The 20,869-nt window shown below is 42.9% G+C and overlaps 89 non-coding genes across 89 annotated transcripts; all 89 read right to left on the bottom strand.

The window, feature by feature from the left end:
- Positions 1 to 357: 357 nt before the first annotated feature.
- Positions 358 to 429, bottom strand: TRNAW-CCA (transfer RNA tryptophan (anticodon CCA)). The gene has a single exon. It is a non-coding gene; the product is annotated as a tRNA-Trp (tRNA).
- Positions 430 to 492: 63 nt separating this feature from the next.
- TRNAW-CCA (transfer RNA tryptophan (anticodon CCA)) lies at positions 493 to 564 on the bottom strand. The gene has a single exon. It is a non-coding gene; the product is annotated as a tRNA-Trp (tRNA).
- A 67-nt stretch (positions 565 to 631) lies between these two features.
- On the bottom strand, positions 632 to 703 carry TRNAW-CCA (transfer RNA tryptophan (anticodon CCA)). The gene has a single exon. It is a non-coding gene; the product is annotated as a tRNA-Trp (tRNA).
- Positions 704 to 770: 67 nt separating this feature from the next.
- TRNAW-CCA (transfer RNA tryptophan (anticodon CCA)) lies at positions 771 to 842 on the bottom strand. The gene has a single exon. It is a non-coding gene; the product is annotated as a tRNA-Trp (tRNA).
- Positions 843 to 905: 63 nt separating this feature from the next.
- TRNAW-CCA (transfer RNA tryptophan (anticodon CCA)) lies at positions 906 to 977 on the bottom strand. Its single transcript has one exon. It is a non-coding gene; the product is annotated as a tRNA-Trp (tRNA).
- A 63-nt stretch (positions 978 to 1,040) lies between these two features.
- On the bottom strand, positions 1,041 to 1,112 carry TRNAW-CCA (transfer RNA tryptophan (anticodon CCA)). Its single transcript has one exon. It is a non-coding gene; the product is annotated as a tRNA-Trp (tRNA).
- Positions 1,113 to 1,179: 67 nt separating this feature from the next.
- On the bottom strand, positions 1,180 to 1,251 carry TRNAW-CCA (transfer RNA tryptophan (anticodon CCA)). The gene has a single exon. It is a non-coding gene; the product is annotated as a tRNA-Trp (tRNA).
- A 66-nt stretch (positions 1,252 to 1,317) lies between these two features.
- On the bottom strand, positions 1,318 to 1,389 carry TRNAW-CCA (transfer RNA tryptophan (anticodon CCA)). Its single transcript has one exon. It is a non-coding gene; the product is annotated as a tRNA-Trp (tRNA).
- Positions 1,390 to 1,734: 345 nt separating this feature from the next.
- Positions 1,735 to 1,844, bottom strand: TRNAY-AUA (transfer RNA tyrosine (anticodon AUA)). Its single transcript has 2 exons — positions 1,809 to 1,844; positions 1,735 to 1,770 (listed from the first exon to the last, which is right to left on the bottom strand). It is a non-coding gene; the product is annotated as a tRNA-Tyr (tRNA).
- A 66-nt stretch (positions 1,845 to 1,910) lies between these two features.
- TRNAW-CCA (transfer RNA tryptophan (anticodon CCA)) lies at positions 1,911 to 1,982 on the bottom strand. The gene has a single exon. It is a non-coding gene; the product is annotated as a tRNA-Trp (tRNA).
- A 63-nt stretch (positions 1,983 to 2,045) lies between these two features.
- TRNAW-CCA (transfer RNA tryptophan (anticodon CCA)) lies at positions 2,046 to 2,117 on the bottom strand. The gene has a single exon. It is a non-coding gene; the product is annotated as a tRNA-Trp (tRNA).
- A 67-nt stretch (positions 2,118 to 2,184) lies between these two features.
- On the bottom strand, positions 2,185 to 2,256 carry TRNAW-CCA (transfer RNA tryptophan (anticodon CCA)). Its single transcript has one exon. It is a non-coding gene; the product is annotated as a tRNA-Trp (tRNA).
- Positions 2,257 to 3,049: 793 nt separating this feature from the next.
- TRNAW-CCA (transfer RNA tryptophan (anticodon CCA)) lies at positions 3,050 to 3,121 on the bottom strand. The gene has a single exon. It is a non-coding gene; the product is annotated as a tRNA-Trp (tRNA).
- A 66-nt stretch (positions 3,122 to 3,187) lies between these two features.
- Positions 3,188 to 3,259, bottom strand: TRNAW-CCA (transfer RNA tryptophan (anticodon CCA)). Its single transcript has one exon. It is a non-coding gene; the product is annotated as a tRNA-Trp (tRNA).
- A 63-nt stretch (positions 3,260 to 3,322) lies between these two features.
- On the bottom strand, positions 3,323 to 3,394 carry TRNAW-CCA (transfer RNA tryptophan (anticodon CCA)). The gene has a single exon. It is a non-coding gene; the product is annotated as a tRNA-Trp (tRNA).
- Positions 3,395 to 3,457: 63 nt separating this feature from the next.
- TRNAW-CCA (transfer RNA tryptophan (anticodon CCA)) lies at positions 3,458 to 3,529 on the bottom strand. Its single transcript has one exon. It is a non-coding gene; the product is annotated as a tRNA-Trp (tRNA).
- A 67-nt stretch (positions 3,530 to 3,596) lies between these two features.
- TRNAW-CCA (transfer RNA tryptophan (anticodon CCA)) lies at positions 3,597 to 3,668 on the bottom strand. Its single transcript has one exon. It is a non-coding gene; the product is annotated as a tRNA-Trp (tRNA).
- A 63-nt stretch (positions 3,669 to 3,731) lies between these two features.
- TRNAW-CCA (transfer RNA tryptophan (anticodon CCA)) lies at positions 3,732 to 3,803 on the bottom strand. Its single transcript has one exon. It is a non-coding gene; the product is annotated as a tRNA-Trp (tRNA).
- Positions 3,804 to 3,866: 63 nt separating this feature from the next.
- TRNAW-CCA (transfer RNA tryptophan (anticodon CCA)) lies at positions 3,867 to 3,938 on the bottom strand. Its single transcript has one exon. It is a non-coding gene; the product is annotated as a tRNA-Trp (tRNA).
- A 67-nt stretch (positions 3,939 to 4,005) lies between these two features.
- Positions 4,006 to 4,077, bottom strand: TRNAW-CCA (transfer RNA tryptophan (anticodon CCA)). Its single transcript has one exon. It is a non-coding gene; the product is annotated as a tRNA-Trp (tRNA).
- Positions 4,078 to 4,597: 520 nt separating this feature from the next.
- TRNAW-CCA (transfer RNA tryptophan (anticodon CCA)) lies at positions 4,598 to 4,669 on the bottom strand. The gene has a single exon. It is a non-coding gene; the product is annotated as a tRNA-Trp (tRNA).
- A 63-nt stretch (positions 4,670 to 4,732) lies between these two features.
- On the bottom strand, positions 4,733 to 4,804 carry TRNAW-CCA (transfer RNA tryptophan (anticodon CCA)). Its single transcript has one exon. It is a non-coding gene; the product is annotated as a tRNA-Trp (tRNA).
- Positions 4,805 to 4,871: 67 nt separating this feature from the next.
- On the bottom strand, positions 4,872 to 4,943 carry TRNAW-CCA (transfer RNA tryptophan (anticodon CCA)). The gene has a single exon. It is a non-coding gene; the product is annotated as a tRNA-Trp (tRNA).
- A 63-nt stretch (positions 4,944 to 5,006) lies between these two features.
- On the bottom strand, positions 5,007 to 5,079 carry TRNAW-CCA (transfer RNA tryptophan (anticodon CCA)). The gene has a single exon. It is a non-coding gene; the product is annotated as a tRNA-Trp (tRNA).
- Positions 5,080 to 5,145: 66 nt separating this feature from the next.
- On the bottom strand, positions 5,146 to 5,217 carry TRNAW-CCA (transfer RNA tryptophan (anticodon CCA)). The gene has a single exon. It is a non-coding gene; the product is annotated as a tRNA-Trp (tRNA).
- A 790-nt stretch (positions 5,218 to 6,007) lies between these two features.
- On the bottom strand, positions 6,008 to 6,079 carry TRNAW-CCA (transfer RNA tryptophan (anticodon CCA)). The gene has a single exon. It is a non-coding gene; the product is annotated as a tRNA-Trp (tRNA).
- A 67-nt stretch (positions 6,080 to 6,146) lies between these two features.
- On the bottom strand, positions 6,147 to 6,218 carry TRNAW-CCA (transfer RNA tryptophan (anticodon CCA)). The gene has a single exon. It is a non-coding gene; the product is annotated as a tRNA-Trp (tRNA).
- A 66-nt stretch (positions 6,219 to 6,284) lies between these two features.
- On the bottom strand, positions 6,285 to 6,356 carry TRNAW-CCA (transfer RNA tryptophan (anticodon CCA)). Its single transcript has one exon. It is a non-coding gene; the product is annotated as a tRNA-Trp (tRNA).
- A 520-nt stretch (positions 6,357 to 6,876) lies between these two features.
- Positions 6,877 to 6,948, bottom strand: TRNAW-CCA (transfer RNA tryptophan (anticodon CCA)). Its single transcript has one exon. It is a non-coding gene; the product is annotated as a tRNA-Trp (tRNA).
- A 198-nt stretch (positions 6,949 to 7,146) lies between these two features.
- Positions 7,147 to 7,218, bottom strand: TRNAW-CCA (transfer RNA tryptophan (anticodon CCA)). The gene has a single exon. It is a non-coding gene; the product is annotated as a tRNA-Trp (tRNA).
- Positions 7,219 to 7,285: 67 nt separating this feature from the next.
- Positions 7,286 to 7,357, bottom strand: TRNAW-CCA (transfer RNA tryptophan (anticodon CCA)). Its single transcript has one exon. It is a non-coding gene; the product is annotated as a tRNA-Trp (tRNA).
- A 63-nt stretch (positions 7,358 to 7,420) lies between these two features.
- On the bottom strand, positions 7,421 to 7,492 carry TRNAW-CCA (transfer RNA tryptophan (anticodon CCA)). Its single transcript has one exon. It is a non-coding gene; the product is annotated as a tRNA-Trp (tRNA).
- A 63-nt stretch (positions 7,493 to 7,555) lies between these two features.
- TRNAW-CCA (transfer RNA tryptophan (anticodon CCA)) lies at positions 7,556 to 7,628 on the bottom strand. Its single transcript has one exon. It is a non-coding gene; the product is annotated as a tRNA-Trp (tRNA).
- A 66-nt stretch (positions 7,629 to 7,694) lies between these two features.
- TRNAW-CCA (transfer RNA tryptophan (anticodon CCA)) lies at positions 7,695 to 7,766 on the bottom strand. The gene has a single exon. It is a non-coding gene; the product is annotated as a tRNA-Trp (tRNA).
- A 655-nt stretch (positions 7,767 to 8,421) lies between these two features.
- Positions 8,422 to 8,493, bottom strand: TRNAW-CCA (transfer RNA tryptophan (anticodon CCA)). Its single transcript has one exon. It is a non-coding gene; the product is annotated as a tRNA-Trp (tRNA).
- A 63-nt stretch (positions 8,494 to 8,556) lies between these two features.
- TRNAW-CCA (transfer RNA tryptophan (anticodon CCA)) lies at positions 8,557 to 8,628 on the bottom strand. Its single transcript has one exon. It is a non-coding gene; the product is annotated as a tRNA-Trp (tRNA).
- A 66-nt stretch (positions 8,629 to 8,694) lies between these two features.
- Positions 8,695 to 8,766, bottom strand: TRNAW-CCA (transfer RNA tryptophan (anticodon CCA)). Its single transcript has one exon. It is a non-coding gene; the product is annotated as a tRNA-Trp (tRNA).
- Positions 8,767 to 8,833: 67 nt separating this feature from the next.
- On the bottom strand, positions 8,834 to 8,905 carry TRNAW-CCA (transfer RNA tryptophan (anticodon CCA)). The gene has a single exon. It is a non-coding gene; the product is annotated as a tRNA-Trp (tRNA).
- A 63-nt stretch (positions 8,906 to 8,968) lies between these two features.
- TRNAW-CCA (transfer RNA tryptophan (anticodon CCA)) lies at positions 8,969 to 9,040 on the bottom strand. Its single transcript has one exon. It is a non-coding gene; the product is annotated as a tRNA-Trp (tRNA).
- A 63-nt stretch (positions 9,041 to 9,103) lies between these two features.
- Positions 9,104 to 9,175, bottom strand: TRNAW-CCA (transfer RNA tryptophan (anticodon CCA)). The gene has a single exon. It is a non-coding gene; the product is annotated as a tRNA-Trp (tRNA).
- Positions 9,176 to 9,242: 67 nt separating this feature from the next.
- TRNAW-CCA (transfer RNA tryptophan (anticodon CCA)) lies at positions 9,243 to 9,314 on the bottom strand. Its single transcript has one exon. It is a non-coding gene; the product is annotated as a tRNA-Trp (tRNA).
- A 658-nt stretch (positions 9,315 to 9,972) lies between these two features.
- TRNAW-CCA (transfer RNA tryptophan (anticodon CCA)) lies at positions 9,973 to 10,044 on the bottom strand. Its single transcript has one exon. It is a non-coding gene; the product is annotated as a tRNA-Trp (tRNA).
- A 63-nt stretch (positions 10,045 to 10,107) lies between these two features.
- On the bottom strand, positions 10,108 to 10,179 carry TRNAW-CCA (transfer RNA tryptophan (anticodon CCA)). Its single transcript has one exon. It is a non-coding gene; the product is annotated as a tRNA-Trp (tRNA).
- Positions 10,180 to 10,245: 66 nt separating this feature from the next.
- On the bottom strand, positions 10,246 to 10,317 carry TRNAW-CCA (transfer RNA tryptophan (anticodon CCA)). The gene has a single exon. It is a non-coding gene; the product is annotated as a tRNA-Trp (tRNA).
- Positions 10,318 to 10,837: 520 nt separating this feature from the next.
- TRNAW-CCA (transfer RNA tryptophan (anticodon CCA)) lies at positions 10,838 to 10,909 on the bottom strand. Its single transcript has one exon. It is a non-coding gene; the product is annotated as a tRNA-Trp (tRNA).
- Positions 10,910 to 11,107: 198 nt separating this feature from the next.
- TRNAW-CCA (transfer RNA tryptophan (anticodon CCA)) lies at positions 11,108 to 11,179 on the bottom strand. The gene has a single exon. It is a non-coding gene; the product is annotated as a tRNA-Trp (tRNA).
- A 67-nt stretch (positions 11,180 to 11,246) lies between these two features.
- Positions 11,247 to 11,318, bottom strand: TRNAW-CCA (transfer RNA tryptophan (anticodon CCA)). Its single transcript has one exon. It is a non-coding gene; the product is annotated as a tRNA-Trp (tRNA).
- Positions 11,319 to 11,381: 63 nt separating this feature from the next.
- Positions 11,382 to 11,453, bottom strand: TRNAW-CCA (transfer RNA tryptophan (anticodon CCA)). The gene has a single exon. It is a non-coding gene; the product is annotated as a tRNA-Trp (tRNA).
- A 63-nt stretch (positions 11,454 to 11,516) lies between these two features.
- On the bottom strand, positions 11,517 to 11,589 carry TRNAW-CCA (transfer RNA tryptophan (anticodon CCA)). Its single transcript has one exon. It is a non-coding gene; the product is annotated as a tRNA-Trp (tRNA).
- Positions 11,590 to 11,655: 66 nt separating this feature from the next.
- TRNAW-CCA (transfer RNA tryptophan (anticodon CCA)) lies at positions 11,656 to 11,727 on the bottom strand. Its single transcript has one exon. It is a non-coding gene; the product is annotated as a tRNA-Trp (tRNA).
- A 655-nt stretch (positions 11,728 to 12,382) lies between these two features.
- TRNAW-CCA (transfer RNA tryptophan (anticodon CCA)) lies at positions 12,383 to 12,454 on the bottom strand. Its single transcript has one exon. It is a non-coding gene; the product is annotated as a tRNA-Trp (tRNA).
- Positions 12,455 to 12,517: 63 nt separating this feature from the next.
- TRNAW-CCA (transfer RNA tryptophan (anticodon CCA)) lies at positions 12,518 to 12,590 on the bottom strand. Its single transcript has one exon. It is a non-coding gene; the product is annotated as a tRNA-Trp (tRNA).
- Positions 12,591 to 12,656: 66 nt separating this feature from the next.
- TRNAW-CCA (transfer RNA tryptophan (anticodon CCA)) lies at positions 12,657 to 12,728 on the bottom strand. The gene has a single exon. It is a non-coding gene; the product is annotated as a tRNA-Trp (tRNA).
- Positions 12,729 to 12,794: 66 nt separating this feature from the next.
- TRNAW-CCA (transfer RNA tryptophan (anticodon CCA)) lies at positions 12,795 to 12,866 on the bottom strand. The gene has a single exon. It is a non-coding gene; the product is annotated as a tRNA-Trp (tRNA).
- A 63-nt stretch (positions 12,867 to 12,929) lies between these two features.
- TRNAW-CCA (transfer RNA tryptophan (anticodon CCA)) lies at positions 12,930 to 13,001 on the bottom strand. The gene has a single exon. It is a non-coding gene; the product is annotated as a tRNA-Trp (tRNA).
- Positions 13,002 to 13,203: 202 nt separating this feature from the next.
- TRNAW-CCA (transfer RNA tryptophan (anticodon CCA)) lies at positions 13,204 to 13,275 on the bottom strand. Its single transcript has one exon. It is a non-coding gene; the product is annotated as a tRNA-Trp (tRNA).
- Positions 13,276 to 13,930: 655 nt separating this feature from the next.
- On the bottom strand, positions 13,931 to 14,002 carry TRNAW-CCA (transfer RNA tryptophan (anticodon CCA)). Its single transcript has one exon. It is a non-coding gene; the product is annotated as a tRNA-Trp (tRNA).
- A 63-nt stretch (positions 14,003 to 14,065) lies between these two features.
- TRNAW-CCA (transfer RNA tryptophan (anticodon CCA)) lies at positions 14,066 to 14,137 on the bottom strand. The gene has a single exon. It is a non-coding gene; the product is annotated as a tRNA-Trp (tRNA).
- Positions 14,138 to 14,203: 66 nt separating this feature from the next.
- Positions 14,204 to 14,275, bottom strand: TRNAW-CCA (transfer RNA tryptophan (anticodon CCA)). Its single transcript has one exon. It is a non-coding gene; the product is annotated as a tRNA-Trp (tRNA).
- A 67-nt stretch (positions 14,276 to 14,342) lies between these two features.
- Positions 14,343 to 14,414, bottom strand: TRNAW-CCA (transfer RNA tryptophan (anticodon CCA)). Its single transcript has one exon. It is a non-coding gene; the product is annotated as a tRNA-Trp (tRNA).
- A 63-nt stretch (positions 14,415 to 14,477) lies between these two features.
- Positions 14,478 to 14,549, bottom strand: TRNAW-CCA (transfer RNA tryptophan (anticodon CCA)). The gene has a single exon. It is a non-coding gene; the product is annotated as a tRNA-Trp (tRNA).
- A 63-nt stretch (positions 14,550 to 14,612) lies between these two features.
- TRNAW-CCA (transfer RNA tryptophan (anticodon CCA)) lies at positions 14,613 to 14,684 on the bottom strand. The gene has a single exon. It is a non-coding gene; the product is annotated as a tRNA-Trp (tRNA).
- A 67-nt stretch (positions 14,685 to 14,751) lies between these two features.
- TRNAW-CCA (transfer RNA tryptophan (anticodon CCA)) lies at positions 14,752 to 14,823 on the bottom strand. The gene has a single exon. It is a non-coding gene; the product is annotated as a tRNA-Trp (tRNA).
- A 658-nt stretch (positions 14,824 to 15,481) lies between these two features.
- Positions 15,482 to 15,553, bottom strand: TRNAW-CCA (transfer RNA tryptophan (anticodon CCA)). Its single transcript has one exon. It is a non-coding gene; the product is annotated as a tRNA-Trp (tRNA).
- A 63-nt stretch (positions 15,554 to 15,616) lies between these two features.
- Positions 15,617 to 15,688, bottom strand: TRNAW-CCA (transfer RNA tryptophan (anticodon CCA)). Its single transcript has one exon. It is a non-coding gene; the product is annotated as a tRNA-Trp (tRNA).
- Positions 15,689 to 15,754: 66 nt separating this feature from the next.
- Positions 15,755 to 15,826, bottom strand: TRNAW-CCA (transfer RNA tryptophan (anticodon CCA)). The gene has a single exon. It is a non-coding gene; the product is annotated as a tRNA-Trp (tRNA).
- Positions 15,827 to 15,893: 67 nt separating this feature from the next.
- TRNAW-CCA (transfer RNA tryptophan (anticodon CCA)) lies at positions 15,894 to 15,965 on the bottom strand. The gene has a single exon. It is a non-coding gene; the product is annotated as a tRNA-Trp (tRNA).
- Positions 15,966 to 16,162: 197 nt separating this feature from the next.
- TRNAW-CCA (transfer RNA tryptophan (anticodon CCA)) lies at positions 16,163 to 16,234 on the bottom strand. Its single transcript has one exon. It is a non-coding gene; the product is annotated as a tRNA-Trp (tRNA).
- A 67-nt stretch (positions 16,235 to 16,301) lies between these two features.
- Positions 16,302 to 16,373, bottom strand: TRNAW-CCA (transfer RNA tryptophan (anticodon CCA)). Its single transcript has one exon. It is a non-coding gene; the product is annotated as a tRNA-Trp (tRNA).
- A 658-nt stretch (positions 16,374 to 17,031) lies between these two features.
- TRNAW-CCA (transfer RNA tryptophan (anticodon CCA)) lies at positions 17,032 to 17,103 on the bottom strand. The gene has a single exon. It is a non-coding gene; the product is annotated as a tRNA-Trp (tRNA).
- A 63-nt stretch (positions 17,104 to 17,166) lies between these two features.
- TRNAW-CCA (transfer RNA tryptophan (anticodon CCA)) lies at positions 17,167 to 17,238 on the bottom strand. The gene has a single exon. It is a non-coding gene; the product is annotated as a tRNA-Trp (tRNA).
- Positions 17,239 to 17,305: 67 nt separating this feature from the next.
- TRNAW-CCA (transfer RNA tryptophan (anticodon CCA)) lies at positions 17,306 to 17,377 on the bottom strand. Its single transcript has one exon. It is a non-coding gene; the product is annotated as a tRNA-Trp (tRNA).
- Positions 17,378 to 17,440: 63 nt separating this feature from the next.
- Positions 17,441 to 17,512, bottom strand: TRNAW-CCA (transfer RNA tryptophan (anticodon CCA)). Its single transcript has one exon. It is a non-coding gene; the product is annotated as a tRNA-Trp (tRNA).
- A 63-nt stretch (positions 17,513 to 17,575) lies between these two features.
- On the bottom strand, positions 17,576 to 17,647 carry TRNAW-CCA (transfer RNA tryptophan (anticodon CCA)). The gene has a single exon. It is a non-coding gene; the product is annotated as a tRNA-Trp (tRNA).
- Positions 17,648 to 17,890: 243 nt separating this feature from the next.
- On the bottom strand, positions 17,891 to 17,962 carry TRNAW-CCA (transfer RNA tryptophan (anticodon CCA)). The gene has a single exon. It is a non-coding gene; the product is annotated as a tRNA-Trp (tRNA).
- A 63-nt stretch (positions 17,963 to 18,025) lies between these two features.
- Positions 18,026 to 18,097, bottom strand: TRNAW-CCA (transfer RNA tryptophan (anticodon CCA)). The gene has a single exon. It is a non-coding gene; the product is annotated as a tRNA-Trp (tRNA).
- A 67-nt stretch (positions 18,098 to 18,164) lies between these two features.
- TRNAW-CCA (transfer RNA tryptophan (anticodon CCA)) lies at positions 18,165 to 18,236 on the bottom strand. Its single transcript has one exon. It is a non-coding gene; the product is annotated as a tRNA-Trp (tRNA).
- Positions 18,237 to 18,299: 63 nt separating this feature from the next.
- TRNAW-CCA (transfer RNA tryptophan (anticodon CCA)) lies at positions 18,300 to 18,371 on the bottom strand. Its single transcript has one exon. It is a non-coding gene; the product is annotated as a tRNA-Trp (tRNA).
- Positions 18,372 to 18,434: 63 nt separating this feature from the next.
- On the bottom strand, positions 18,435 to 18,506 carry TRNAW-CCA (transfer RNA tryptophan (anticodon CCA)). The gene has a single exon. It is a non-coding gene; the product is annotated as a tRNA-Trp (tRNA).
- A 243-nt stretch (positions 18,507 to 18,749) lies between these two features.
- TRNAW-CCA (transfer RNA tryptophan (anticodon CCA)) lies at positions 18,750 to 18,821 on the bottom strand. The gene has a single exon. It is a non-coding gene; the product is annotated as a tRNA-Trp (tRNA).
- Positions 18,822 to 18,884: 63 nt separating this feature from the next.
- On the bottom strand, positions 18,885 to 18,956 carry TRNAW-CCA (transfer RNA tryptophan (anticodon CCA)). The gene has a single exon. It is a non-coding gene; the product is annotated as a tRNA-Trp (tRNA).
- A 67-nt stretch (positions 18,957 to 19,023) lies between these two features.
- On the bottom strand, positions 19,024 to 19,095 carry TRNAW-CCA (transfer RNA tryptophan (anticodon CCA)). Its single transcript has one exon. It is a non-coding gene; the product is annotated as a tRNA-Trp (tRNA).
- A 197-nt stretch (positions 19,096 to 19,292) lies between these two features.
- Positions 19,293 to 19,364, bottom strand: TRNAW-CCA (transfer RNA tryptophan (anticodon CCA)). The gene has a single exon. It is a non-coding gene; the product is annotated as a tRNA-Trp (tRNA).
- Positions 19,365 to 19,431: 67 nt separating this feature from the next.
- TRNAW-CCA (transfer RNA tryptophan (anticodon CCA)) lies at positions 19,432 to 19,503 on the bottom strand. Its single transcript has one exon. It is a non-coding gene; the product is annotated as a tRNA-Trp (tRNA).
- A 658-nt stretch (positions 19,504 to 20,161) lies between these two features.
- TRNAW-CCA (transfer RNA tryptophan (anticodon CCA)) lies at positions 20,162 to 20,233 on the bottom strand. The gene has a single exon. It is a non-coding gene; the product is annotated as a tRNA-Trp (tRNA).
- Positions 20,234 to 20,296: 63 nt separating this feature from the next.
- Positions 20,297 to 20,368, bottom strand: TRNAW-CCA (transfer RNA tryptophan (anticodon CCA)). The gene has a single exon. It is a non-coding gene; the product is annotated as a tRNA-Trp (tRNA).
- Positions 20,369 to 20,435: 67 nt separating this feature from the next.
- TRNAW-CCA (transfer RNA tryptophan (anticodon CCA)) lies at positions 20,436 to 20,507 on the bottom strand. Its single transcript has one exon. It is a non-coding gene; the product is annotated as a tRNA-Trp (tRNA).
- A 63-nt stretch (positions 20,508 to 20,570) lies between these two features.
- TRNAW-CCA (transfer RNA tryptophan (anticodon CCA)) lies at positions 20,571 to 20,642 on the bottom strand. Its single transcript has one exon. It is a non-coding gene; the product is annotated as a tRNA-Trp (tRNA).
- A 63-nt stretch (positions 20,643 to 20,705) lies between these two features.
- Positions 20,706 to 20,777, bottom strand: TRNAW-CCA (transfer RNA tryptophan (anticodon CCA)). Its single transcript has one exon. It is a non-coding gene; the product is annotated as a tRNA-Trp (tRNA).
- Between the last annotated feature and the right edge of the window lie 92 nt (positions 20,778 to 20,869).

Below are 20,869 nucleotides of genomic sequence, written 5' to 3'. Positions count from 1 at the left end.
GAATTTTTATAAACAAGGTAAAAACTAAATTTTATTATTTGTTTGACCCGGACTTGATTCGAACACGCAACATTCTGATCTGGAATCAGACGCGCTGACATTGCGCCACCGAGCCCCCTGAACGAAGGTTAAATTGGTAGAATTCCTATAAACAACGTAAAAACTAAATATTATTATTTGTTTGACCCGGACGTGATTCGAACAAGCAGCCTTCTGATCTGGACTCAGACGTGATTCGAACACGCAGCCTTCTGATCTGGAGTCAGACGTGCTACCATTGCGCCACCAAGCCCCTTAATGAGGTTTAATTGGTAGAATTCTATAAACAACTTTAAAACTTAGTTTTAATTATTTCTTTGACCCAGACGTGATTCGAACACGCAGCCTTCTGATCTGGTGTCAGACGCGCTACCATTGCGCCACCGAGCCCCCTGACGGTTTAATTGGTAGAATTTCTATAAACCACGTAAAAACTAACCTTTATTATTTGTTTGACCCGGACGTGATACGAACACGCAGCCTTCTGATCTGGAGTCAGACGCGCTACCATTGCGCCACCGAGTCCCCTTTACGAAGGTTTAATTAATAGAATTTCTATAAACAACGTAAAAACTAAATTTTATTATTTGTTTGACCCGGACGTGATTCGAACACGCAGCCTTCTGATCTGGAGTCAGACGCGCTACCATTGCGCCACCGAGTCCCCTTTACGAAGGTTTAATTGGTAGAATTTCTATAAACAACGTAAAAACTAAATTTTATTATTTGTTTGACCCGGACGTGATTCGAACACGCAGCCTACTGATCTGGAGTCAGACGCGCTACCATTGCGCCACCGAGCCCCCTGACGGTTTAATTGGTAGAATTTCTATAAACAACGTAAAAACTAACCTTTATTATTTGTTTGACCCGGACGTGATTCGAACACGCAGCCTTCTGATCTGGTGTCAGACGCGCTACCATTGCGCCACCGAGCCCCCTGACGGTTTAATTGGTAGAATTTCTATAAACAACGTAAAAACTAACCTTCATTATTTGTTAGACCCGGACGTGATTCGAACACGCAGCCTTCTGATCTGGAGTCAGACGCGCTACCATTGCGCCACCGAGTTCCGTTTACGAAGGTTTAATTGGTAGAATTTCTATAAACAACGTAAAAACTAAATTTTATTATTTGTTTGACCCGGACGTGATTCGAACACGCAGCTTTCTGATCTGGAGTCAGACGCGCTACCATTGCGCCACCGAGTCCCCTTTACGAAGCTTTAATTGGTAGAATTCTAAAAACAACTTAAAAACTTATTTTTATTATTTGTTTGACCCGGACGTGATTCGAACACGCAGCCTTCTGTTCTGGAGTCAGACGCGCTACCATTGCGCCACCGAGCCCCCTTTACGAAGGTTTAATTGGTAGAATTTTAAAAAAAAACTTAAAAACTGATTTTTATTATTTCTTTGACCCGAACGTGATTCCAACACGCAGCTTTCTGATCTGGTTTCAGAAGCGCTACCATTGCGCCACCGAGCCCCCTGAACGAAAGTTAAATTGGTAGAATTTTTATAAACAAGGTAAAAACTAAATTTTATTATTTGTTTGACCCGGACTTGATTCGAACACGCAACATTCTGATCTGGAATCAGACGCGCTGACATTGCGCCACCGAGCCCCCTGAACGAAGGTTAAATTGGTAGAATTCCTATAAACAACGTAAAAACTAAATATTATTATTTGTTTGACCCGGACGTGATTCGAACACGCAGCCTTCTGATCTGGAGTCAGACGTGATTCGAACACGCAGCCTTCTGATCTATAGTCAGACGTGCTACCATTGCGCCACCAAGCCCCCTTAATGAGGTTTAATTGGTAGAATTCTATAAACAACTTAAAAACTAAGTTTTAATTATTTCTTTGACCCAGACGTGATTCGAACACGCAGCCTTCTGATCTGGTGTCAGACGCGCTACCATTGCGCCACCGAGCCCCCTGACGGTTTAATTGGTAGAATTTCTATAAACAACGTAAAAACTAACCTTTATTATTTGTTTGACCCGGACGTGATTCGAACACGCAGCCTTCTGATCTGGAGTCAGACGCGCTACCATTGCGCCACCGAGTCCCCTTTACGAAGGTTTAATTACTAGAATTTCTATAAACAACGTAAAAACTAAATTTTATTATTTGTTTGACCCGGACGTGATTCGAACACGCAGCCTTCTGATCTGGAGTCAGACGCGCTACCATTGCGCCACCGAGCCCCCTTTACGAAGGTTTAATTGGTAGAATTTTAAAAAAAACTTAAAAACTGATTTTTATTATTTCTTTGACCCGAACGTGATTCCAACACGCAGCTTTCTGATCTGGTTTCAGAAGCGCTACCATTGCGCCACCGAGCCCCCTGAACGAAAGTTAAATTGGTAGAATTTTTATAAACAAGGTAAAAACTAAATTTTATTATTTGTTTGACCCGGACTTGATTCGAACACGCAACATTCTGATCTGGAATCAGACGCGCTGACATTGCGCCACCGAGCCCCCTGAACGAAGGTTAAATTGGTAGAATTCCTATAAACAACGTAAAAACTAAATATTATTATTTGTTTGACCCGGACGTGATTCGAACACGCAGCCTTCTGATCTGGAGTCAGACGTGATTCGAACACGCAGCCTTCTGATCTGGAGTCAGACGTGCTACCATTGCGCCACCAAGCCCCCTTTACGAAGGTTTAATTGGTAAAATTTTAAAAACAACTTAAAAACTGATTTTTATTATTTCTTTGACCCGGACGTGATTCCAACATCCAGCCTTCTGATCTGGAGTCAGACGCGCTACTATTGCGCCACCGAGCCCCCTTTACGAGGTTTAATTGGTAGAATTCTATAAACAACTTAAAAACTAAGTTTAAATTATTTCTTTGACCCAGACGTGATTCGAACACGTAGCCTTCTTATCTGGTGTCAGACCCGCTACCATTGCGCCACCGAGCCCCCTGACGGTTTAATTGGTAGAATTTCTATAAACAACGTAAAAACTAACCTATATTATTTGTTTGACCCGGACGTGATTCGAACACGCAGCCTTCTGATCTGGAGTCAGACGCGCTACCATTGCGCCACCGAGTCCCCTTTCAAAGGTTTAATTGGTAGAATTTCTATAAACAACGTAAAAACTAAATTTTATTATTTGTTTGACCCGGACGTGATTCGAACACGCAGCCTACTGATCTGGAGTCAGACGCGCTACCATTGCGCCACCGAGCCCCCTGACGGTTTAATTGGTAGAATTTCTATAAACAACGTAAAAACTAACCTTTATTATTTGTTTGACCCGGACGTGATTCGAACACGCAGCCTTCTGATCTGGTGTCAGACGCGCTACCATTGCGCCACCGAGCCCCCTGACGGTTTAATTGGTAGAATTTCTATTAACAACGTAAAAACTAAATTTTATTATTTGTTTGACTCGGACGTGATTCGAACACGCAGCCTTCTGATCTGGAGTCAGACGCGCTACCATTGCGCCACCGAGTCCCCTTTACGAAGGTTTAATTGGTAGAATTTCTATAAACAACGTAAAAACTAAATTTTATTATTTGTTTGACCCGGACGTGATTCGAACACGCAGCCTACTGATCTGGAGTCAGACGCGCTACCATTGCGCCACCGAGCCCCCTGACGGTTTAATTGGTAGAATTTCTATAAACAACGTAAAAACTAACCTTTATTATTTGTTTGACCCGGACGTGATTCGAACACGCAGCCTTCTGATCTGGTGTCAGACGCGCTACCATTGCGCCACCGAGCCCCCTGACGGTTTAATTGGTAGAATTTCTATAAACAACGTAAAAACTAACCTTCATTATTTGTTAGACCCGGACGTGATTCGAACACGCAGCCTTCTGATCTGGAGTCAGACGCGCTACCATTGCGCCACCGAGTTCCCTTTACGAAGGTTTAATTGGTAGAATTTCTATAAACAACGTAAAAACTAAATTTTATTATTTGTTTGACCCGGACGTGATTCGAACACGCAGCCTTCTGATCTGGAGTCAGACGCGCTACCATTGCGCCACCGAGTCCCCTTTACGAAGCTTTAATTGGTAGAATTCTAAAAACAACTTAAAAACTGATTTTTATTATTTCTTTGACCCGAACGTGATTCCAACACGCAGCTTTCTGATCTGGTTTCAGAAGCGCTACCATTGCGCCACCGAGCCCCCTGTACGAAAGTTAAATTGGTAGAATTTTTATAAACAAGGTAAAAACTAAATTTTATTATTTGTTTGACCCGGACTTGATTCGAACACGCAACATTCTGATCTGGAATCAGACGCGCTGACATTGCGCCACCGAGCCCCCTGAACGAAGGTTAAATTGGTAGAATTCCTATAAACAACGTAAAAACTAAATATTATTATTTGTTTGACCCGGACGTGATTCGAACACGCAGCCTTCTGATCTGGAGTCAGACGTGATTCGAACACGCAGCCTTCTGATCTGGAGTCAGACGTGCTACCATTGCGCCACCAAGCCCCCTGAATGAGGTTTAATTGGTAGAATTCTATAAACAACTTAAAAACTAAGTTTTAATTATTTCTTTGACCCAGACGTGATTCGAACACGCAGCCTTCTGATCTGGTGTCAGACGCGCTACCATTGCGCCACCGAGCCCCCTGACGGTTTAATTGGTAGAATTTCTATAAACAACGTAAAAACTAACCTTTATTATTTGTTTGACCCGGACGTGATTCGAACACGCAGCCTTCTGATCTGGAGTCAGACGCGCTACCATTGCGCCACCGAGTCCCCTTTACGAAGGTTTAATTAAGAGAATTTCTATAAACAACGTAAAAACTAAATTTTATTATTTGTTTGACCCGGACGTGATTCGAACACGCAGCCTACTGATCTGGAGTCAGACGCGCTACCATTGCGCCACCGAGCCCCCTGACGGTTTAATTGGTAGAATTTCTATAAACAACGTAAAAACTAACCTTTATTATTTGTTTGACCCGGACGTGATTCGAACACGCAGCCTTCTGATCTGGAGTCAGACGCGCTACCATTGCGCCACCGAAATCCCTTTACGAAGGTTTAATTGGTAGAATTTCTATAAACAACGTAAAAACTAACCTTTATTATTTGTTTGACCCGGACGTGATTCGAACACGCAGCCTTCTGATCTGGAGTCAGACGCGCTACCATTGCGCCACCGAGCCCCCTTTACGAAGGTTTAATTGGTAGAATTTTAAAAAAAAACTTAAAAACTGATTTTTATTATTTCTTTGACCCGAACGTGATTAAAACACGCAGCTTTCTGATCTGGTTTCAGAAGCGCTACCATTGCGCCACCGAGCCCCCTGTACGAAAGTTAAATTGGTAGAATTTTTATAAACAAGGTAAAAACTAAATTTTATTATTTGTTTGACCCGGACTTGATTCGAACACGCAACATTCTGATCTGGAATCAGACGCGCTGACATTGCGCCACCGAGCCCCCTGAACTAAGGTTAAATTGGTAGAATTCCTATAAACAACGTAAAAACTAAATATTATTATTTGTTTGACCCGGACGTGATTCGAACACGCAGCCTTCTGATCTGGAGTCAGACGTGATTCGAACACGCAGCCTTCTGATCTGGAGTCAGACGTGCTACCATTGCGCCACCAAGCCCCCTGAATGAGGTTTAATTGGTAGAATTCTATAAACAACTTAAAAACTAAGTTTTAATTATTTCTTTGACCCAGACGTGATTCGAACACGCAGCCTTCGGATCTGGTGACAGACGCGCTACCATTGCGCCACCGAGCCCCCTGAGGGTTTAATTGGTAGAATTTCTATAAACAACGTAAAAACTAACCTTTATTATTTGTTTGACCCGGACGTGATTCGAACACGCAGCCTTCTGATCTGATGTCAGACGCGCTACCATTGCGCCACCGAGCCCCTTACGGTTTAATTGGTAGAATTTCTATAAACAACGTAAAAACTAACCTTTATTATTTGTTTGACCCGGACGTGATTCGAACACGCAGCCTTCTGATCTGGAGTCAGACGCGCTACCATTGCGCCACCGAGTTCCCTTTACGAAGGTTTAATTGGTAGAATTTCTATAAACAACGTAAAAACTAAATTTTATTATTTGTTTGACCCGGACGTGATTCGAACACGCAGCCTTCTGATCTGGAGTCAGACGCGCTACCATTGCGCCACCGAGTCCCCTTTACGAAGCTTTAATTGGTAGAATTCTAAAAACAACTTAAAAACTTATTTTTATTATTTGTTTGACCCGGACGTGATTCGAACACGCAGCCTTCTGTTCTGGAGTCAGACGCGCTACCATTGCGCCACCGAGCCCCCTTTACGAAGGTTTAATTGGTAGAATTTTAAAAAAAACTTAAAAACTGATTTTTATTATTTCTTTGACCCGAACGTGATTCCAACACGCAGCTTTCTGATCTGGTTTCAGAAGCGCTACCATTGCGCCACCGAGCCCCCTGAACGAAAGTTAAATTGGTAGAATTTTTATAAACAAGGTAAAAACTAAATTTTATTATTTGTTTGACCCGGACTTGATTCGAACACGCAACATTCTGATCTGGAATCAGACGCGCTGACATTGCGCCACCGAGCCCCCTGAAAAAAGGTTAAATTGGTAGAATTCCTATAAACAACGTAAAAACTAAATATTATTATTTGTTTGACCCGGACGTGATTCGAACACGCAGCCTTCTGATCTGGAGTCAGACGTGATTCGAACACGCAGACTTCTGATCTGGAGTCAGACTTGCTACCATTGCGCCACCAAGCCCCCTTAATGAGGTTTAATTGGTAGAATTCTATAAACAACTTAAAAACTAAGTTTTAATTATTTCTTTGACCCAGACGTGATTCGAACACGCAGCCTTCTGATCTGGTGTCAGACGCGCTACCATTGCGCCACCGAGCCCCCTGACGGTTTAATTGGTTGAATTCTATAAACAACTTAAAAACTAAGTTTTGATTATTTCTTTGACCCAGACGTGATTCGAACACGCAGCCTTCTGATCTGGTGTTAGACGCGCTACCAGTGCGCCACCGAGCCCCCTGACGGTTTAATTGGTAGAATTTCTATAAACAACGTAAAAACTAACCTTTATTATTTGTTTGACCCGGACGTGATTCGAACACGCAGCCTTCTGATCTGGAGTCAGACGCGCTACCATTGCGCCACCGAGTCCCCTTTACGAAGGTTTAATTAAGAGAATTTCTATAAACAACGTAAAAACTAAATTTTATTATTTGTTTGACCCGGACGTGATTCGAACACGCAGCCTACTGATCTGGAGTCAGACGCGCTACCATTGCGCCACCGAGCCCACTGACGGTTTAATTGGTAGAATTTCTATAAACAACGTAAAAACTAACCTTTATTATTTGTTTGACCCGGACGTGATTCGAACACGCAGCCTTCTGATCTGGTGTCAGACGCGCTACCATTGCGCCACCGAGCCCCCTGACGGTTTAAATGGTAGAATTTCTATTAACAACGTAAAAACTAACCTTTATTATTTGTTTGACCCGGACGTGATTCGAACACGCAGCCTTCTGATCTGGAGTCAGACGCGCTACCATTGCGCCACCGAAATCCCTTTACGAAGGTTTAATTGGTAGAATTTCTATAAACAACGTAAAAACTAACCTTTATTATTTGTTTGACCCGGACGTGATTCGAACACGCAGCCTTCTGATCTGGAGACAGACGCGCTACCATTGCGCCACCGAGCCCCCTTTACGAAGGTTTAATTGGTAGAATTTTAAAAAAAACTTAAAAACTGATTTTTATTATTTCTTTGACCCGAACGTGATTAAAACACGCAGCTTTCTGATCTGGTTTCAGAAGCGCTACCATTGCGCCACCGAGCCCCCTGTACGAAAGTTAAATTGGTAGAATTTTTATAAACAAGGTAAAAACTAAATTTTATTATTTGTTTGACCCGGACTGGATTCGAACACGCAACATTCTGATCTGGAATCAGACGCGCTGACATTGCGCCACCGAGCCCCCTGAACGAAGGTTAAATTGGTAGAATTCCTATAAACAACGTAAAAACTAAATATTATTATTTGTTTGACCCGGACGTGATTCGAACACGCAGCCTTCTGATCTGGAGTCAGACGTGATTCGAACACGCAGCCTTCTGATCTGGAGTCAGACGTGCTACCATTGCGCCACCAAGCCCCCTGAATGAGGTTTAATTGGTAGAATTCTATAAACAACTTAAAAACTAAGTTATAATTATTTCTTTGACCCAGACGTGATTATAACACGCAGCCTTCTGATCTGGTGTCAGACGCGCTACCATTGCGCCACCGAGCCCCCTGACGGTTTAATTGGTAGAATTTCTATAAACAACGTAAAAACTAACCTTTATTATTTGTTTGACCCGGACGTGATTCGAACACGCAGCCTTCTGATCTGGTGTCAGACGCGCTACCATTGCGCCACCGAGCCCCCTGACGGTTTAATTGGTAGAATTTCTATAAACAACGTAAAAACTAAATTTTATTATTTGTTTGACCCGGACGTGATTCGAACACGCAGCCTTCTGATCTGGAGTCAGACGCGCTACCATTGCGCCACCGAGTCCCCTTTATGAAGCTTTAATTGGTAGAATTCTAAAAACAACTTAAAAACTTATTTTTATTATTTGTTTGACCCGGACGTGATTCGAACACGCAGCCTTCTGATCTGGAGTCAGACGCGCTACCATTGCGCCACCGAGTCCCCTTTACGAAGGTTTAATTAATAGAATTTCTATAAACAACGTAAAAACTGAATTTTATTATTTGTTTGACCCGGACGTGATTCGAACACGCAGCCTACTGATCTGGAGTCAGACGCGCTACCATTGCGCCACCGAGCCCCCTGACGGTTTAATTGGTAGAATTTCTATAAACAACGTAAAAACTAACCTTTATTATTTGTTTGACCCGGACGTGATTCGAACACGCAGCCTTCTGATCTGGTGTCAGACGCGCTACCATTGCGCCACCGAGCCCCCTGACGGTTTAATTGGTAGAATTTCTATAAACAACGTAAAAACTAACCTTTATTATTTGTTTGACCCGGACGTGATTCGAACACGCAGCCTTCTGATCTGGAGTCAGACGCGCTACCATTGCGCCACCGAGTTCCCTTTACGAAGGTTTAATTGGTAGAATTTCTATAAACAACGTAAAAACTAAATTTTATTATTTGTTTGACCCGGACGTGATTCGAACACGCAGCCTTCTGATCTGGAGTCAGACGCGCTACCATTGCGCCACCGAGTCCCCTTTACGAAGCTTTAATTGGTAGAATTCTAAAAACAACTTAAAAACTTATTTTTATTATTTGTTTGACCCGGACGTGATTCGAACACGCAGCCTTCTGTTCTGGAGTCAGACGCGCTGCCATTGCGCCACCGAGCCCCCTTTACGAAGGTTTAATTGGTAGAATTTTAAAAAAAACTTAAAAACTGATTTTTTTTATTTCTTTGACCCGAACGTGATTCCAACACGCAGCTTTCTGATCTGGTTTCAGAAGCGCTACCATTGCGCCACCGAGCCCCCTGAACGAAAGTTAAATTGGTAGAATTTTTATAAACAAGGTAAAAACTAAATTTTATTATTTGTTTGACCCGGACTTGATTCGAACACGCAACATTCTGATCTGGAATCAGACGCGCTGACATTGCGCCACCGAGCCCCCTGAAAGAAGGTTAAATTGGTAGAATTCCTATAAACAACGTAAAAACTAAATATTATTATTTGTTTGACCCGGACGTGATTCGAACACGCAGCCTTCTGATCTGGAGTCAGACGTGATTCGAACACGCAGCCTTCTGATCTGGAGTCAGACGTGCTACCATTGCGCCACCAAGCCCCCTGAATGAGGTTTAATTGGTAGAATTTCTATAAACAACGTAAAAACTAACCTTTATTATTTGTTTGACCCGGACGTGATTCGAACACGCAGCCTTCTGATCTGGTGTCAGACGCGCTACCATTGCGCCACCGAGCCCCCTGACGGTTTAATTGGTAGAATTTCTATAAACAACGTAAAAACTAAATTTTATTATTTGTTTGACCCGGACGTGATTCGAACACGCAGCCTTCTGATCTGGAGTCAGACGCGCTACCATTGCGCCACCGAGTCCCCTTTATGAAGCTTTAATTGGTAGAATTCTAAAAACAACTTAAAAACTTATTTTTATTATTTGTTTGACCCGGACGTGATTCGAACACGCAGCCTTCTGTTCTGGAGTCAGACGCGCTACCATTGCGCCACCGAGCCCCCTTTACGAAGGTTTAATTGGTAGAATTTTAAAAAAAACTTAAAAACTGATTTTTATTATTTCTTTGACCCGAACGTGATTCCAACACGCAGCTTTCTGATCTGGTTTCAGAAGCGCTACCATTGCGCCACCGAGCCCCCTGAACGAAAGTTAAATTGGTAGAATTTTTATAAACAAGGTAAAAACTAAATTTTATTATTTGTTTGACCCGGACTTGATTCGAACACGCAACATTCTGATCTGGAATCAGACGCGCTGACATTGCGCCACCGAGCCCCCTGAAAAAAGGTTAAATTGGTAGAATTCCTATAAACAACGTAAAAACTAAATATTATTATTTGTTTGACCCGGACGTGATTCGAACACGCAGCCTTCTGATCTGGAGTCAGACGTGATTCGAACACGCAGACTTCTGATCTGGAGTCAGACGTGCTACCATTGCGCCACCAAGCCCCCTTAATGAGGTTTAATTGGTAGAATTCTATAAACAACTTAAAAACTAAGTTTTAATTATTTCTTTGACCCAGACGTGATTCGAACACGCAGCCTTCTGATCTGGTGTCAGACGCGCTACCATTGCGCCACCGAGCCCCCTGACGGTTTAATTGGTTGAATTCTATAAACAACTTAAAAACTAAGTTTTGATTATTTCTTTGACCCAGACGTGATTCGAACACGCAGCCTTCTGATCTGGTGTTAGACGCGCTACCAGTGCGCCACCGAGCCCCCTGACGGTTTAATTGGTAGAATTTCTATAAACAACGTAAAAACTAACCTTTATTATTTGTTTGACCCGGACGTGATTCGAACACGCAGCCTTCTGATCTGGAGTCAGACGCGCTACCATTGCGCCACCGAGTCCCCTTTACGAAGGTTTAATTAAGAGAATTTCTATAAACAACGTAAAAACTAAATTTTATTATTTGTTTGACCCGGACGTGATTCGAACACGCAGCCTACTGATCTGGAGTCAGACGCGCTACCATTGCGCCACCGAGCCCACTGACGGTTTAATTGGTAGAATTTCTATAAACAACGTAAAAACTAACCTTTATTATTTGTTTGACCCGGACGTGATTCGAACACGCAGCCTTCTGATCTGGTGTCAGACGCGCTACCATTGCGCCACCGAGCCCCCTGACGGTTTAAATGGTAGAATTTCTATTAACAACGTAAAAACTAACCTTTATTATTTGTTTGACCCGGACGTGATTCGAACACGCAGCCTTCTGATCTGGAGTCAGACGCGCTACCATTGCGCCACCGAAATCCCTTTACGAAGGTTTAATTGGTAGAATTTCTATAAACAACGTAAAAACTAACCTTTATTATTTGTTTGACCCGGACGTGATTCGAACACGCAGCCTTCTGATCTGGAGACAGACGCGCTACCATTGCGCCACCGAGCCCCCTTTACGAAGGTTTAATTGGTAGAATTTTAAAAAAAACTTAAAAACTGATTTTTATTATTTCTTTGACCCGAACGTGATTAAAACACGCAGCTTTCTGATCTGGTTTCAGAAGCGCTACCATTGCGCCACCGAGCCCCCTGTACGAAAGTTAAATTGGTAGAATTTTTATAAACAAGGTAAAAACTAAATTTTATTATTTGTTTGACCCGGACTGGATTCGAACACGCAACATTCTGATCTGGAATCAGACGCGCTGACATTGCGCCACCGAGCCCCCTGAACGAAGGTTAAATTGGTAGAATTCCTATAAACAACGTAAAAACTAAATATTATTATTTGTTTGACCCGGACGTGATTCGAACACGCAGCCTTCTGATCTGGAGTCAGACGTGATTCGAACACGCAGCCTTCTGATCTGGAGTCAGACGTGCTACCATTGCGCCACCAAGCCCCCTGAATGAGGTTTAATTGGTAGAATTCTATAAACAACTTAAAAACTAAGTTATAATTATTTCTTTGACCCAGACGTGATTATAACACGCAGCCTTCTGATCTGGTGTCAGACGCGCTACCATTGCGCCACCGAGCCCCCTGACGGTTTAATTGGTAGAATTTCTATAAACAACGTAAAAACTAACCTTTATTATTTGTTTGACCCGGACGTGATTCGAACACGCAGCCTTCTGATCTGGTGTCAGACGCGCTACCATTGCGCCACCGAGCCCCCTGACGGTTTAATTGGTAGAATTTCTATAAACAACGTAAAAACTAAATTTTATTATTTGTTTGACCCGGACGTGATTCGAACACGCAGCCTTCTGATCTGGAGTCAGACGCGCTACCATTGCGCCACCGAAATCCCTTTACGAAGGTTTAATTGGTAGAATTTCTATAAACAACGTAAAAACTAACCTTTATTATTTGTTTGACCCGGACGTGATTCGAACACGCAGCCTTCTGATCTGGAGTCAGACGCGCTACCATTGCGCCACCGAGTCCCCTTTACGAAGGTTTAATTGGTAGAATTTTAAAAAAAACTTAAAAACTGATTTTTATTATTTGTTTGACCCGGACGTGATTCGAACACGCAGCCTACTGATCTGGAGTCAGACGCGCTACCATTGCGCCACCGAGCCCCCTGACGGTTTAATTGGTAGAATTTCTATAAACAACGTAAAAACTAACCTTTATTATTTGTTTGACCCGGACGTGATTCGAACACGCAGCCTTCTGATCTGGTGTCAGACGCGCTACCATTGCGCCACCGAGCCCCCTGACGGTTTAATTGGTAGAATTTCTATAAACAACGTAAAAACTAACCTTTATTATTTGTTTGACCCGGACGTGATTCGAACACGCAGCCTTCTGTTCTGGAGTCAGACGCGCTGCCATTGCGCCACCGAAATCCCTTTACGAAGGTTTAATTGGTAGAATTTCTATAAACAACGTAAAAACTAACCTTTATTATTTGTTTGACCCGGACGTGATTCGAACACGCAGCCTTCTGATCTGGAGACAGACGCGCTACCATTGCGCCACCGAGCCCCCTTTACGAAGGTTTAATTGGTAGAATTTTAAAAAAAACTTAAAAACTGATTTTTATTATTTCTTTGACCCGAACGTGATTAAAACACGCAGCTTTCTGATCTGGTTTCAGAAGCGCTACCATTGCGCCACCGAGCCCCCTGTACGAAAGTTAAATTGGTAGAATTTTTATAAACAAGGTAAAAACTAAATTTTATTATTTGTTTGACCCGGACTGGATTCGAACACGCAACATTCTGATCTGGAATCAGACGCGCTGACATTGCGCCACCGAGCCCCCTGAACGAAGGTTAAATTGGTAGAATTCCTATAAACAACGTAAAAACTAAATATTATTATTTGTTTGACCCGGACGTGATTCGAACACGCAGCCTTCTGATCTGGAGTCAGACGTGATTCGAACACGCAGCCTTCTGATCTGGAGTCAGACGTGCTACCATTGCGCCACCAAGCCCCCTGAATGAGGTTTAATTGGTAGAATTCTATAAACAACTTAAAAACTAAGTTATAATTATTTCTTTGACCCAGACGTGATTATAACACGCAGCCTTCTGATCTGGTGTCAGACGCGCTACCATTGCGCCACCGAGCCCCCTGACGGTTTAATTGGTAGAATTTCTATAAACAACGTAAAAACTAACCTTTATTATTTGTTTGACCCGGACGTGATTCGAACACGCAGCCTTCTGATCTGGTGTCAGACGCGCTACCATTGCGCCACCGAGCCCCCTGACGGTTTAATTGGTAGAATTTCTATAAACAACGTAAAAACTAAATTTTATTATTTGTTTGACCCGGACGTGATTCGAACACGCAGCCTTCTGATCTGGAGTCAGACGCGCTACCATTGCGCCACCGAGTCCCCTTTATGAAGCTTTAATTGGTAGAATTCTAAAAACAACTTAAAAACTTATTTTTATTATTTGTTTGACCCGGACGTGATTCGAACACGCAGCCTTCTGATCTGGAGTCAGACGCGCTACCATTGCGCCACCGAGTCCCCTTTACGAAGGTTTAATTAATAGAATTTCTATAAACAACGTAAAAACTGAATTTTATTATTTGTTTGACCCGGACGTGATTCGAACACGCAGCCTACTGATCTGGAGTCAGACGCGCTACCATTGCGCCACCGAGCCCCCTGACGGTTTAATTGGTAGAATTTCTATAAACAACGTAAAAACTAACCTTTATTATTTGTTTGACCCGGACGTGATTCGAACACGCAGCCTTCTGATCTGGTGTCAGACGCGCTACCATTGCGCCACCGAGCCCCCTGACGGTTTAATTGGTAGAATTTCTATAAACAACGTAAAAACTAACCTTTATTATTTGTTTGACCCGGACGTGATTCGAACACGCAGCCTTCTGATCTGGAGTCAGACGCGCTACCATTGCGCCACCGAGTTCCCTTTACGAAGGTTTAATTGGTAGAATTTCTATAAACAACGTAAAAACTAAATTTTATTATTTGTTTGACCCGGACGTGATTCGAACACGCAGCCTTCTGATCTGGAGTCAGACGCGCTACCATTGCGCCACCGAGTCCCCTTTACGAAGCTTTAATTGGTAGAATTCTAAAAACAACTTAAAAACTTATTTTTATTATTTGTTTGACCCGGACGTGATTCGAACACGCAGCCTTCTGTTCTGGAGTCAGACGCGCTGCCATTGCGCCACCGAGCCCCCTTTACGAAGGTTTAATTGGTAGAATTTTAAAAAAAACTTAAAAACTGATTTTTTTTATTTCTTTGACCCGAACGTGATTCCAACACGCAGCTTTCTGATCTGGTTTCAGAAGCGCTACCATTGCGCCACCGAGCCCCCTGAACGAAAGTTAAATTGGTAGAATTTTTATAAACAAGGTAAAAACTAAATTTTATTATTTGTTTGACCCGGACTTGATTCGAACACGCAACATTCTGATCTGGAATCAGACGCGCTGACATTGCGCCACCGAGCCCCCTGAAAGAAGGTTAAATTGGTAGAATTCCTATAAACAACGTAAAAACTAAATATTATTATTTGTTTGACCCGGACGTGATTCGAACACGCAGCCTTCTGATCTGGAGTCAGACGTGATTCGAACACGCAGCCTTCTGATCTGGAGTCAGACGTGCTACCATTGCGCCACCAAGCCCCCTGAATGAGGTTTAATTGGTAGAATTTCTATAAACAACGTAAAAACTAACCTTTATTATTTGTTTGACCCGGACGTGATTCGAACACGCAGCCTTCTGATCTGGTGTCAGACGCGCTACCATTGCGCCACCGAGCCCCCTGACGGTTTAATTGGTAGAATTTCTATAAACAACGTAAAAACTAAATTTTATTATTTGTTTGACCCGGACGTGATTCGAACACGCAGCCTTCTGATCTGGAGTCAGACGCGCTACCATTGCGCCACCGAGTCCCCTTTATGAAGCTTTAATTGGTAGAATTCTAAAAACAACTTAAAAACTTATTTTTATTATTTGTTTGACCCGGACGTGATTCGAACACGCAGCCTTCTGATCTGGAGTCAGACGCGCTACCATTGCGCCACCGAGTCCCCTTTACGAAGGTTTAATTAATAGAATTTCTATAAACAACGTAAAAACTGAATTTTATTATTTGTTTGACCCGGACGTGATTCGAACACGCAGCCTACTGATCTGGAGTCAGACGCGCTACCATTGCGCCACCGAGCCCCCTGACGGTTTAATTGGTAGAATTTCTATAAACAACGTAAAAACTAACCTTTATTATTTGTTTGACCCGGACGTGATTCGAACACGCAGCCTTCTGATCTGGTGTCAGACGCGCTACCATTGCGCCACCGACCCCCTGACGGTTTAATTGGTAGAATTTCTATAAACAACGTAAAAACTAACCTTTATTATTTGTTTGACCCGGACGTGATTCGAACACGCAGCCTTCTGATCTGGAGTCAGACGCGCTACCATTGCGCCACCGAGTTCCCTTTACGAAGGTTTAATTGGTAGAATTTCTATAAACAACGTAAAAACTAAATTTTATTATTTGTTTGACCCGGACGTGATTCGAACACGCAGCCTTCTGATCTGGAGTCAGACGCGCTACCATTGCGCCACCGAGTCCCCTTTACGAAGCTTTAATTGGTAGAATTCTAAAAACAACTTAAAAACTTATTTTTATTATTTGTTTGACCCGGACGTGATTCGAACACGCAGCCTTCTGTTCTGGAGTCAGACGCGCTGCCATTGCGCCACCGAGCCCCCTTTACGAAGGTTTAATTGGTAGAATTTAAAAAAAAACTTAAAAACTGATTTTTATTATTTCTTTAACCCGAACGTGATTCCAACACGCAGCTTTCTGATCTGGTTTCAGAAGCGCTACCATTGCGCCACCGAGCCCCCTGAACGAAAGTTAAATTGGTAGAATTTTTATAAACAAGGTAAAAACTAAATTTTATTATTTGTTTGACCCGGACTTGATTCGAACACGCAACATTCTGATCTGGAATCAGACGCGCTGACATTGCGCCACCGAGCCCCCTGAAAGAAGGTTAAATTGGTAGAATTCCTATAAACAACGTAAAAACTAAATATTATTATTTGTTTGACCCGGACGTGATTCGAACACGCAGCCTTCTGATCTGGAGTCAGACGTGATTCGAACACGCAGCCTTCTGATCTGGAGTCAGACGTGCTACCATTGCCCCACCAAGCCCCCTTAATGAGGTTTAATTGGTAGAATTCTATAAACAACTTAAAAACTAAGTTTTAATTATTTCTTTGACCCAGACGTGATTCGAACACGCAGCCTTCTGATCTGGTGTCAGACGCGCTACCATTGCGCCACCGAGCCCCCTGACGGTTTAATTGGTAGAATTTCTATAAACAACGTAAAAACTAACCTTTATTATTTGTTTGACCCGGACGTGATTCGAACACGCAGCCTTCTGATCTGGAGTCAGACGCGCTACCATTGCGCCACCGAGTCCCCTTTACGAAGGTTTAATTAATAGAATTTCTATAAACAACGTAAAAACTGAATTTTATTATTTGTTTGACCCGGACGTGATTCGAACACGCAGCCTACTGATCTGGAGTCAGACGCGCTACCATTGCGCCACCGAGCCCCCTGACGGTTTAATTGGTAGAATTTCTATAAACAACGTAAAAACTAACCTTTATTATTTGTTTGACCCGGACGTGATTCGAACACGCAGCCTTCTGATCTGGTGTCAGACGCGCTACCATTGCGCCACCGAGCCCCCTGACGGTTTAATTGGTAGAATTTCTATAAACAACGTAAAAACTAACCTTTATTATTTGTTTGACCCGGACGTGATTCGAACACGCAGCCTTCTGATCTGGAGTCAGACGCGCTACCATTGCGCCACCGAGTTCCCTTTACGAAGGTTTAATTGGTAGAATTTCTATAAACAACGTAAAAACTAAATTTTATCATTTGTTTGACCCGGACGTGATTCGAACACGCAGCCTTCTGATCTGGAGTCAGACGTGATTCGAACACGCAGCCTTCTGATCTGGAGTCAGACGTGCTACCATTGCCCCACCAAGCCCCCTTAATGAGGTTTAATTGGTAGAATTCTATAAACAACTTAAAAACTAAGTTTTAATTATTTCTTTGACCCAGACGTGATTCGAACACGCAGCCTTCTGATCTGGTGTCAGACGCGCTACCATTGCGCCACCGAGCCCCCTGACGGTTTAATTGGTAGAATTTCTATAAACAACGTAAAAACTAACCTTTATTATTTGTTTGACCCGGACGTGATTCGAACACGCAGCCTTCTGATCTGGATTCAGACGCGCTACCATTGCGCCACCGAGTCCCCTTTACGAAGGTTTAATTAATAGAATTTCTATAAACAACGTAAAAACTGAATTTTATTATTTGTTTGACCCGGACGTGATTCGAACACGCAGCCTACTGATCTGGAGTCAGACGCGCTACCATTGCGCCACCGAGCCCCCTGACGGTTTAATTGGTAGAATTTCTATAAACAACGTAAAAACTAACCTTTATTATTTGTTTGACCCGGACGTGATTCGAACACGCAGCCTTCTGATCTGGTGTCAGACGCGCTACCATTGCGCCACCGAGCCCCCTGACGGTTTAATTGGTAGAATTTCTATAAACAACGTAAAAACTAACCTTTATTATTTGTTTGACCCGGACGTGATTCGAACACGCAGCCTTCTGATCTGGAGTCAGACGCGCTACCATTGCGCCACCGAGTTCCCTTTACGAAGGTTTAATTGGTAGAATTTCTATAAACAACGTAAAAACTAAATTTTATCATTTGTTTGACCCGGACGTGATTCGAACACGCAGCCTTCTGATCTGGAGTCAGACGTGATTCGAACACGCAGCCTTCTGATCTGGAGTCAGACGTGCTACCATTGCCCCACCAAGCCCCCTTAATGAGGTTTAATTGGTAGAATTCTATAAACAACTTAAAAACTAAGTTTTAATTATTTCTTTGACCCAGACGTGATTCGAACACGCAGCCTTCTGATCTGGTGTCAGACGCGCTACCATTGCGCCACCGAGCCCCCTGACGGTTTAATTGGTAGAATTTCTATAAACAACGTAAAAACTAACCTTTATTATTTGTTTGACCCGGACGTGATTCGAACACGCAGCCTTCTGATCTGGATTCAGACGCGCTACCATTGCGCCACCGAGTCCCCTTTACGAAGGTTTAATTAATAGAATTTCTATAAACAACGTAAAAACTGAATTTTATTATTTGTTTGACCCGGACGTGATTCGAACACGCAGCCTACTGATCTGGAGTCAGACGCGCTACCATTGCGCCACCGAGCCCCCTGACGGTTTAATTGGTAGAATTTCTATAAACAACGTAAAAACTAACCTTTATTATTTGTTTGACCCGGACGTGATTCGAACACGCAGCCTTCTGATCTGGTGTCAGACGCGCTACCATTGCGCCACCGACCCCCTGACGGTTTAATTGGTAGAATTTCTATAAACAACGTAAAAACTAACCTTTATTATTTGTTTGACCCGGACGTGATTCGAACACGCAGCCTTCTGATCTGGAGTCAGACGCGCTACCATTGCGCCACCGAGTTCCCTTTACGAAGGTTTAATTGGTAGAATTTCTATAAACAACGTAAAAACTAAATTTTATTATTTGTTTGACCCGGACGTGATTCGAACACGCAGCCTTCTGATCTGGAGTCAGACGCGCTACCATTGCGCCACCGAGTCCCCTTTACGAAGCTTTAATTGGTAGAATTCTAAAAACAACTTAAAAACTTATTTTTATTATTTGTTTGACCCGGACGTGATTCGAACACGCAGCCTTCTGTTCTGGAGTCAGACGCGCTGCCATTGCGCCACCGAGCCCCCTTTACGAAGGTTTAATTGGTAGAATTTAAAAAAAAACTTAAAAACTGATTTTTATTATTTCTTTAACCCGAACGTGATTCCAACACGCAGCTTTCTGATCTGGTTTCAGAAGCGCTACCATTGCGCCACCGAGCCCCCTGAACGAAAGTTAAATTGGTAGAATTTTTATAAACAAGGTAAAAACTAAATTTTATTATTTGTTTGACCCGGACTTGATTCGAACACGCAACATTCTGATCTGGAATCAGACGCGCTGACATTGCGCCACCGAGCCCCCTGAAAGAAGGTTAAATTGGTAGAATTCCTATAAACAACGTAAAAACTAAATATTATTATTTGTTTGACCCGGACGTGATTCGAACACGCAGCCTTCTGATCTGGAGTCAGACGTGATTCGAACACGCAGCCTTCTGATCTGGAGTCAGACGTGCTACCATTGCCCCACCAAGCCCCCTTAATGAGGTTTAATTGGTAGAATTCTATAAACAACTTAAAAACTAAGTTTTAATTATTTCTTTGACCCAGACGTGATTCGAACACGCAGCCTTCTGATCTGGTGTCAGACGCGCTACCATTGCGCCACCGAGCCCCCTGACGGTTTAATTGGTAGAATTTCTATAAACAACGTAAAAACTAACCTTTATTATTTGTTTGACCCGGACGTGATTCGAACACGCAGCCTTCTGATCTGGAGTCAGACGCGCTACCATTGCGCCACCGAGTCCCCTTTACGAAGGTTTAATTAATAGAATTTCTATAAACAACGTAAAAACTGAATTTTATTATTTGTTTGACCCGGACGTGATTCGAACACGCAGCCTACTGATCTGGAGTCAGACGCGCTACCATTGCGCCACCGAGCCCCCTGACGGTTTAATTGGTAGAATTTCTATAAACAACGTAAAAACTAACCTTTATTATTTGTTTGACCCGGACGTGATTCGAACACGCAGCCTTCTGATCTGGTGTCAGACGCGCTACCATTGCGCCACCGAGCCCCCTGACGGTTTAATTGGTAGAATTTCTATAAACAACGTAAAAACTAACCTTTATTATTTGTTTGACCCGGACGTGATTCGAACACGCAGCCTTCTGATCTGGAGTCAGACGCGCTACCATTGCGCCACCGAGTTCCCTTTACGAAGGTTTAATTGGTAGAATTTCTATAAACAACGTAAAAACTAAATTTTATCATTTGTTTGACCCGGACGTGATTCGAACACGC

The sequence above is a fragment of the Phalangium opilio genome, unplaced genomic scaffold, assembly GCF_054372755.1.
Source record: "Phalangium opilio isolate 3A_F unplaced genomic scaffold, DU_Popi_V2 ptg000352l_1, whole genome shotgun sequence".
Classification (NCBI taxonomy): Eukaryota; Metazoa; Arthropoda; class Arachnida; order Opiliones; family Phalangiidae; genus Phalangium; species Phalangium opilio.
The sequence above is the reverse complement of the archived record's forward strand: the minus strand, read 5'-3'. Positions and strand labels throughout refer to the sequence as shown.